At 36.7% G+C, this 10,039-nt stretch overlaps 1 pseudogene; it reads left to right on the top strand.

Annotated features, from left to right (window-relative positions):
• Positions 1–5,836: 5,836 nt before the first annotated feature.
• On the top strand, positions 5,837–6,625 carry LOC140609316 (eukaryotic translation initiation factor 4E type 2 pseudogene; annotated as a pseudogene).
• The last annotated feature ends 3,414 nt before the right edge of the window (positions 6,626–10,039 follow it).

The raw sequence follows: 10,039 nt of genomic DNA, 5'->3' as shown, positions 1-10,039 counted from the left end.
AAACATTATATGGGGAGTATATGGGGAGTATAAAAAATAGTGAAAGGGATTAAAGGGGAAAGGAGAGAAAATGAGTGGGAAATATCAGAGAGGGTGACAGAACATGAGAGACTCCTAACTCTGGGAAATGAACAAGGGATAGTAGATAAGGAGGTGGGCTGGGGGATGGGGTGACTGGGTGATGGGCATTGAGGGGGGCACCTGACAGGATGAGCACTGTGTGTTATACTACATGTTGGCAAATCGAACTCCAGTAAAAAAGTATACAAAAAAATAAAAATAAAAAATAAATTCCATTCTATTGATAATATGTCTATTTTAGGCCAGCTCTACATTATTTAATTACTGTAGCTTTATAATAAGTTTTAAAATTGGGAAATGTGCATCTTTCAACTTTGTTTTTCATTTCCTAGATTGTTTCATTTATTTGGGATCTTTTGTGATTCCATATGAATTCTAAGATTGGCCTTTTCATTTTTGCAAAAATGGTAATTGGGATTTTAATAGTGATTACATTGAATCTGTATATCAATTTGGGTAGTATTGCCATTTAAACAATATTAAGTCTTCCAATGCATAAATATTGAACAGCTTTACCTTCACTCAGGTCTTACTTTCAGCAATATTTATTAATATTCAATTTACAAGTACTGTACTTCCCAGGTTAAGTTTACTGTTAGATATTTTGTTCTGTTTGATAATATTTAAATAGAATTGTTCCATTAATTTCACTTTTGAATTGTTTATTGCAGACATATAAATGTAAGTGATTAATGTGCATTGATCTAGCTATCTTCAGCCTTGCTAAATTCATTTATCTCTACATGGTTTTTCTTTAGGGTTTTCTATATATAAGTTCATGCCATCTGCAAATAGAGATAATTTCACTTCTCGCTTTCCTATTTGGATGTCTACTTTTTTTCTAACTGTTGTAGATAGAGCTTCCAGTGCAATACAGAAAGGGTAAAAGTAGACATCTTTGTCTTGTTTCTAATCTTCAGCGAATAACTTTCAGCATTTCACAATTGAGTATAATGTTGGCTCTGGAATTGTATTAAAAGTTCTTTAATATTTTAAGTAAATTATTTTGAAATCCTAGTTTTTAAAGTGTTTTTATCATGCAAGGGGTTGGATATTGTGACACTATTTTCTGCATAAATTGAGATTATTATATTTTTCCTTTATTCTATTAATGTAGCATATTACATGATTGATTTTTATAGTTGATCTGCCTATGCAGTCCTGGGATGAATCTCTCTTGGCTATGATGTATATGAGTCTCTTAGGCTCTGTTAACTTTCTTTACTCTTTTACTTTTGTGCTTCTCAGACTGGATGATCTCTTCTGCTCAAATCTGTTTGGATTCCTCTAGTGAATTTTCAATTTTATTTATTGTATTTTTCAGTTCTAGAATTTTGATTTAGTTCCTTTTTTATAATATCCATCTCTTCATTGATATTCTGTATTTAGAGAAACATCCTTCTGTTTTTCTTTAGTTATTTGTTTATAGTTTCCATTGGCTCTTTGAGCATATTTAGACATTGATTAAAAATATTTTTCTACTAAGTTCAATGGCTGAGCTTCCTCAAGGATATTTTCCATAATTATTTCCTGTGAATGGCCCATGTAATTATTTCTTGAAAATGAGATTTCTAGAATTGTAATGTGGCCATTCTAGAAGTCATATGCTCCACCCAACTTAGCATTTGTTGTTGCTGCTTTCTTTGTCATGTGTGGTCTCTGATTTTCATGTTTTGTTAAATTCAAGGGAAGCTGGTGTTTTGGAAATTTCGTCAATTTCTTGGAGTAAAAGATGTAAATTTAATTTAAAAGAAAATGAGCAGAAAGAAGGAAAGAAAGAAAGAAAGAAAAAAAGAAAGAAAGAAAAGAGAAAGAAAGAAAGAAGAAAGAAAGAAAGAAAGAAAGAAAGAAAGAAAGAAAGAAAGAAAGAAAGAAAGAAAGAAATTAAGAAGCTTTTTTTTTAGAAAAAGGAAACTCCCCCAGTATTTGTTCATTGACTCTGTTTGGACTTTCCTTCAATACTCAGCCAGGTGACATACTACTCTTCTTTAGGCTTCACTCCTACTTCTATAGCATCTGAAGCTCAGTGAGAAGTGAAAGATTAGCGTCTTCTCAGATATTTTCTAAGAATAACCCTAGGTATATGCATGAACTTTTCAATTCCTCAATATTTGGAGGAGCTTATTTGTCCATGTATATCTTTTTCCAACTTCTTCTTTTACACAATATGTAGTCTATTGCTTGCCCCAAATGTTATGCTTTGTTTCCAGGTTGCTGTAGTGCTACCTATGATTTAAATGTTTCCAACCAAACCAGCTGGGAGCTTCTCCAGCCGTAGGACTGCTCTAAGTTGAGTGAAACAAAAGCAAGTCAATGAACCAGACTTTCAGGCAATCACAAGACAAGTCAAAACCCCAAATTGTAATTCATTGAGAACAAGATCTATATTGCTTTTTCTGGCCCTGGTGATCTGTACTAAGTAGGAGTTATCATCCTCCTGGCCTCTTGTATTGATTTTCTAGGTCTGCATAACAAAATACCATAGAATGAGTGGCTCAAGGAGCATAATTAATTTTCCTCACAATTCTGGAAGATAGACCCCTGAGATCAAGGTATCAGCAGCAGGTTTGTTTTATCCCAAAACCTCTTTCTTTGGTTTTTAGATATCCATTACTTTCCATGTCCTCAAAATGCCCTTTTCCTGTGTGTGCAGATCTCTGGTGTGCCCAAATTCCATCTTATAAGAATATTGGTCAAATAGGATTAATTCTATTAATCTATCTATTCAGATCTATTAATCATCTATTCAGATGATCTCATTTAACCTAATTATATCTTTAAAGGCCTTATCCCTAAATGCAATCACATTCTGAAATACTAGGGGCTAGACTTAAAAATATTCATACACAATTAAATCTGCAACATTCTTCCCTATGGATACTTAAAATTCATATTCTTCTAACATATAAATACTTTGACTCCATCCCAAACAGCTTCATTAATTCATTTTAGCATGAACTCTAAGTCCTAAATCTTATCTACATCATCATCTAAGTCAAGTAAGGGTGAGACTTGGGGTATGATTTATCCTTAAGCAAAATTCTCCTCCAGCCGTGAATCTATAAAACCAAACATGTTATCTACTTTCATAATACAAAGATGGGACAGGTATAGAATACACATTCCCATTTCAAAAAGAACATATCAGAAAAAAGGACTATGAGTATCAAAATATCCAAAACTTAGTAGGAAAAATTTTATTATACTTTAAGACTCAAGAATAACCCTATTTGGGCAGGGATTGGAAGATGGCAGCAGAGAGATCCAAGGCTTGTCTGGTCCTGATAATACAACTAGGTAACTATAAAATAATCCTAAATACCCCAGAAATTGATCTGAAGACTGGCAGAACAAACTCCACAACAAAGGCAGAGAAGAGACCACATCAAAGAAGGTAGGAAGTGCATAGACACAGTTGGGGAAAGAAATAGATCATGGCCATTGTGGTGAGGAGGGATCTATGGTCTCAGAGAAGGATGACAGACAGACTAAGGTACAGGGGAGCTCTTGGTGAAAATGAATCCCCATAACAATTGGCTTGGACAGTGAGAGGGGCTGAATTTCATGAGTTCTTGAAACCACAGGAGGTTAAAGCCTGTAGTACTAAAGGTCTTCAGGTATGGCTGGGTTAGAGGCTGGAGGGCTTTGGGAAGCTCTTGGAGAGTAGGCAAGCAAACAACTCATGGACATGTAGCATAGAAGCATCGATCTGATGCACCAAGAAATACTAAAGGAAGCGCTTTCAGTGGAAAAGAGAGACTAAAAGTGATAGTATAAAGGTAGTAAATACAAAAGCAAAAATGAATATTTCTATAAAAATCAGTCAAGGACCTCACAAAATGTAAAGATGTAAAATACAATGACATATACCTAAAATGTAGGGAGGAGAGGTGTAAACAATGGGTTCAAACTTCATCAACTTAATATAGATGTCTTATGTGAAAGAGGATATATACAAATCTAGTGATAACCATATATTAAAAACCACTAATAAAAATGCAAAGAATAAAGAGAAAAGCATCCAAATATATCACTAAAGAAAATCATCGAACTACAAAATAAAGACAAAAAAGAATCAGAAGTAATCTTAAAAAACAACAACAAAACAAGTAATAAAATGAAATTAATACATATATATATCAATAGTTACTTTGAATGTAAATGAACTAAATGTTATAATCAAAAGATATAGGGTTACAGAGTGGATTTTTAAAAAAGACCTTTCTATACGCTGCCTACAAGAGACTCATTTTACTCCTCAAGACACCTGCAGATTGAAAATGAGGGGATGGGAAAGCATTTGACATACAAATGGATGTCAAAAGAAAGACAGAGTGGCAAACTTACATCAGACAGAATACACTTTAAAACAAAATCTGTAAGAAGCACTATATAATAATAAAGAACACAACCCAACAAGAAGATGTAACAATTGTAAATATCTATGCACTCAACATTGGTGCACCCAAATACATAAAACAGTCAATAACAAACATAAAAGAAATAATCAATAGTAATACAATAACAGTAGATTGTATTACAAATGATGTAACCCCATTTACGTCAATGGACAGATCATCTAAACCGAAAATGAATGGCTTTGAATGACACTGAACCAGATGGATTTGATACATTCAGAATATTCCATACAAAAAAAAAACAGCAGAATACACATTCTTTCTTAAGTGAACATGGAATATTATCCAGAATAGGTCACATGTTAGCTTATAAAACAAGCCTACAAAGAGGTTAGGATGTGGCTCAGTTGGTTAAGAGTCTAACTATTGGGCTCAGTTCAGGTCTTGATCTAAGGGTTGTGAGTTCAAGCCTGCATTGGGCTCCACACTGGGTGTGAGTACTTAAAAAACAAACAAACAAACAAAAAAGCAAAACAAAACAAAAAAAACTTCAACCAACTTGAAACCATAAAAATCCTAGCAGAGAACACAGGCAGTAATTTCTCTGACGTTGGCCACAGCAACTTTTTCTACATATGTCTCCTGAGGCCAGGGAAACAAAAACAAAAATAAACCATTGTGACTTCATCAAAATGAAATGCCTCTGCCCAGGGAAAGAATCAACAACTAAAAGGCAACCTACGGAATGAGAGAAGATATTTGCAAATGATGTATCAGATAAAGAGTTAGATTCCAAAATATATAAAGAACTTATCAAACATAACACCCTAAAAACAATCCAGTTTAAAAATTGGCAGAAGATATAAATAAACATTTCTCTAAAAAGACATCCAGATGGCTAACAGAAACACGAAAAGATGTCCATTATCATTTTTCATTGGGGAAATGTAAAACAAAACTAATATGAGACATCCTCTCATGCCTATTGGAAAGGTTAAAATTAGCAACACAAGAAAAGTAGGTGTTGGTATGGATGCAGACAAAAAGAAACACGCCTGCACTGTTGGTGGAATGCGAACTGGTGCAGCCTCTAGGAAGCAGTATGGATTTTCCTCAAAAAGTTAAAAACTGGGCAGCCCTGGTGGCCCAGCGGTTTAGCGCCGCCTTCAGCCCAGGGCGTGATCCTGGAGACCGGGGATGAGGCCCACGTCGGGCTCCCTGCATGGAGCCTGCTTCTCCCTCTGCCTGTGTCTCTGCCATTCTCTCTCTCTCTCTCTCTCTCTGTGTGTGTGTGTCTCATGAATAAATAAAATCTTTTAAAAAAAGAAAATACTTTTTAAAAAAGAGAAAAATATTATAAAAAAAGTTAAAAACTGGGCAATGGCAGAGGTGAGAGGATGAACAACAAGTTCGATGCATTGAAAGATGATGACAGTGGGGACCGTGATCAGAATGAAGAAAACAGCACACAGAAAGAGGGTAAGAAGAAAAAAAACAGAACAAGACAAAAGTCAGGGCAGCAGTAAGAGGAAAGCTGTTGTCCCTGGGCCAGTAGAGCATCAGCAGTACATCAGCAGCAGTACAACATCAGCAGAGCATACAGCAGAGCATGCAGTAGTACAGCAGCAGCAGTACAACATACTTTCTGGTACTACAGAAGAATCCCCGGCCGTCCCACCAGCTCACAGAGCTATGAACAGGATATCAAACAGATCAGCACCTTTGCCTCTGTGGAGCAGTTCTGGAGGTTTTATAGCCATATGGTACATCCCGGGGACCTGACAGGCCACAGCGGCTTCCATCTCTTCAAAGAAGGAATTAAGCCCATGTGGGAGGATGATGCAAATAAAAATAGTGGCAAGTGGATTATTTGACTGCAGAAGAGCTTGGCATCCCATTGCTGGGAGAATCTTATCCTGGCCATGTTGGGGGAACAGTCCATGGTTGGGGAGGAGATCTATGAGGCTGTGGTCTCTGTCCAGTTTCAGGAGGACATTATTTCAATATGGAATAAGACTGCCAGTGACCAAGCAACCACAGCTCACATCCGGGATACACTTCAGTGAGTGCTTAACGTACCTACCAACATCATTATGGAGTACAAGACCCACACTGACAGCATCAAAATGCCAGGCAGGCTGGGCCCCCAAAGCCTCCTTTTTCAAAAACTCTGGAAGCTGCGGTGAATATGCCATGACCTTTTCCCTCTCTGGATGGCACCATCACTGAAGCTGGTATCATCAGAGTCTCTGTTCTGTTGGTGTGCTACCTGGAAGATCCTTCTGTCCTGGACAAGAGCATTTTATGTTTTAAGAACAGACTGATACACAGCAGCTACAACAACAGCTGAGACCACTTAATAAATGATGCTAAACTAAAAAAAAAGTTAAAAACTGAACTAGCTTATGATCCAGCAATCACACTACTGGATATTTACCCAAAGAATACAAAAACACTAATTCAAAGTGATACATGCACCTCTATGTTTATTGCAGCAGTATTTATAATTGCCAAGATATGGAAACAGCCCAAGTGTCCATCAGTTAAGGAATGGATGTGGTATATATACACAATGGAATATATTAAAAAGAAGAATAAAAAAAGAAGAATGAAATCCTGCCATTTGCAATGACAATGACATAAGTAGAGCTAGAGAGTATTATGCTAAGCAAAATAAGCCAGAGAAAGACAAATACCACATTCCATCATTCATTTGGAATTAAGAAACAAATCAAACAAAGAGAAAAATAAGAGGGTTAATCAAGAAGCAGACTCTTAACTATAGACAAGAAACTGATGGTTTTCAGAGGGGAAGATGAACGGGTGGGTGGGTGATGAAATAGGTGATGGGGATTAAGGAGTGCACTTGTGAGGAGCACAAAGTGATGTATGGAAGTTGAATCACAATATTGTACACCTAAGGAGGAGCAGTTATGATAGTGGAGGAGTAGGGAACCCCAAGTTTGTCTAGTCGCTCGAATACCGCTCAATAGTTATAACATCATTCTGAACACCTATGAAATCAATCAGAAATCCAAGAAAAGAAATACTGAAGTTCTACAAGTAGAAAAGCAACAACTTTTTGGAAGGTAGGAGGTGCAAAGACTTGAATCTGGGGTGATATATATGAAGATACAGTGGAGGGGAGGGAGCCTGCTTAAGGAGGCTAACAATGTATTATAAGCAGCAGATCACAAAATTGGAACTTTTGAAAGTCTGCTACAGTGAATTACATCCTTGGCTCAAAGGTGATCAGGTGGTCAATGGGGGCTATTCTTAGGTGGGAAAGCATGGTCTCAGGATGTCTGGGGTCATAAGAACAACAGGAGTTCTGGAATGTGGCAGAGTTCCCAGGTATAGGAGTGGGGAAGCTGGCTAAGAATGGTTACTCTAGGTACTGGACTTATGCTCTGTGTTGCCATAAACTTCAAACTACTGCATGGTTATGTGCCTGCTTTCCTGGCAAGGGTCTAGCAAAAGGCAGAAGCATGGTAAGACCCCCCTCCTCACTACTCTGGGTGGAACAATGTGGGTATATGCCACAGGAGTCCATAAAACTTGGAGTTTTAACTCGCAGCTCAGTTATGGAGTGAGATAAAAATTCTCTGTCACAGGCTGGGTGAACACAGAGTTTGGATGGAAACTGAGGAGACAGAAGAGACTGACTGCTTTTCTGTGAGCTCTCATTGAAGAGTGGAGGGTGTGAACTTTCAAGAGAGTGGGGTGTAGCTATATTCATCTCCCCCATTGGTGCTGAAAGCCTTCAGGGAACAAAACAGTGCCGTGTACTGGAATCCAGAGCTGCTTACGCTAAGTCTTGTCTCCTGGCAGGAAGGAGCAATTACAATAGCACAAGTTGAACTGAGAGTCAGGGCAAAGGCCCTTCTCCAAGAAGACAAGGATTCACAACTGGCTCACATCAAGTTTACAGATCAGAGAGGGTTGCAAATCTTCAACTCATGGGGAAAACAGCATATAGCATTTGTTTTGTTGTTGTTGTTGTTGTTGTTGTTAATTCTTTAGTCTTTCCATATTTTTTGTTATTTTCTTATTTTTTCAATTTTTTATTCTTTTTTAATGTTTATTTTTATATATACTTTATACATATATATTTATTTTTTCTTTCCTCTCACTGTATTTTATTTCATTTTATTTTTGTATATATACAAGCATACCAAAACACACCTAGGATCTAGTTTTTTGTTTTATTTCTTGTATTTTTTTTCATTTTTTCCCTGTTTCTTGTTTTTTTTTTTTTCTGTTGTCATGGTTGGTATTGTTTTTCTCTTTCATTCCCTTCTCTTCTGGACAAGATGACGATATGGAGAAATTCGCCCCCAAAAAAAAGAACAACAGGTAGTACTTACTGCCAGAAATTTAATCCATAGAGATATGAGAAAGATGTTTGAACTAGATTTTAAAACAATGATTATAAAGATATTAGCTGGGCTTGAAAAAAAAAGAATAAAAGTCACTATGGAATCCCCTACTATGGAAACAAAAAAACTAAAATCTAATAACACTGAAATTTAAAATGCTATTACCAGGACACCTGGGTGGCTCAGTGGTTGAGCATCTGCCTTTGGCTCAGGTCCTAATCCCAGGATCCTGGGATCAAGTCCCACATTGGGCTCCCTGCAGGGAGCCTGCTTCTTCCTCTGCCTGTCTCTGCCTCTCTTTGTGTATCTCTCACGAGTAAATAAAATATTTTTTAAAAATTAAAAATAAAAATGCTATTAGCAAGATGCAGTCCCAAATGGAAACAATAAAAACAAGAATGAAGAAGGCATAAGAGTCAGTGATATAGAGATAAAATGATGGAAAATAAGAAACCTGGAAAGAAGAGAGAAGGGAAACTACTGGATCACAAAGGGAAACAGACAATTAAGCAATTCCATAAAGCAAAATAATATCCAGATTATAGGGGTCTCAGAAGATGAGGAGTAAGAGAGAGGGGCAGAAGGTTTATTTGAACAAATTGTAGCTGAGAACTTCCCTAATCTGTGGAAGAAAACAGACATTCAAGTCCAAGAGGCAAAGAGAACCCCCCTTAAAATCAATAAAAATAGGTCAACACCTCAATATATAATAATGAAGCTTGAAAATTTCAAAGATGGAGAGAAAATCCTAAAATCAGTTCAGGACAAGAGGTCCTGAACCTACAAGGGTGCACATAAGATGGACAGCATACCTGTCCGCAGACAAGTAGCAGGTCAGAAAGAACTGGCATAGTATATTCAGTGTCCTAAGTGGAAAAATATGCAACCAAGAATACTTTACCCAAGCCTGTCATTCAGAATAGAAGGAAAGATAAACTGTTTCCAGGACAAAAAAAAAAAAAAAACTAAAGGAATTTGTGAACACTAAGCAGATCTACAAAAAATATTAAAGGGATCCTTTGAAGGGAGAGGAAGCCCAAAAGTAACAAAGACTAGAAAGGGACAGAGAAAATCTACAGGAAGAGTGACTTTACAGGTAAATTCATATCTTTCAATAATTATTATGAATGTAAATGGAATAAATGCCCCAATCAAAAGGCATAGACTATCAGAATGAATCGCCAAGTATGGTTGAAAAGAAAACCAAAGCTGGAGCTATGA

This window comes from Canis lupus, chromosome 2 (genome assembly GCF_048164855.1).
Source record: "Canis lupus baileyi chromosome 2, mCanLup2.hap1, whole genome shotgun sequence".
Classification (NCBI taxonomy): Eukaryota; Metazoa; Chordata; class Mammalia; order Carnivora; family Canidae; genus Canis; species Canis lupus.
Note: the sequence above shows the minus strand (reverse complement) of the source record. Positions and strands in the feature narration are given on the sequence as shown.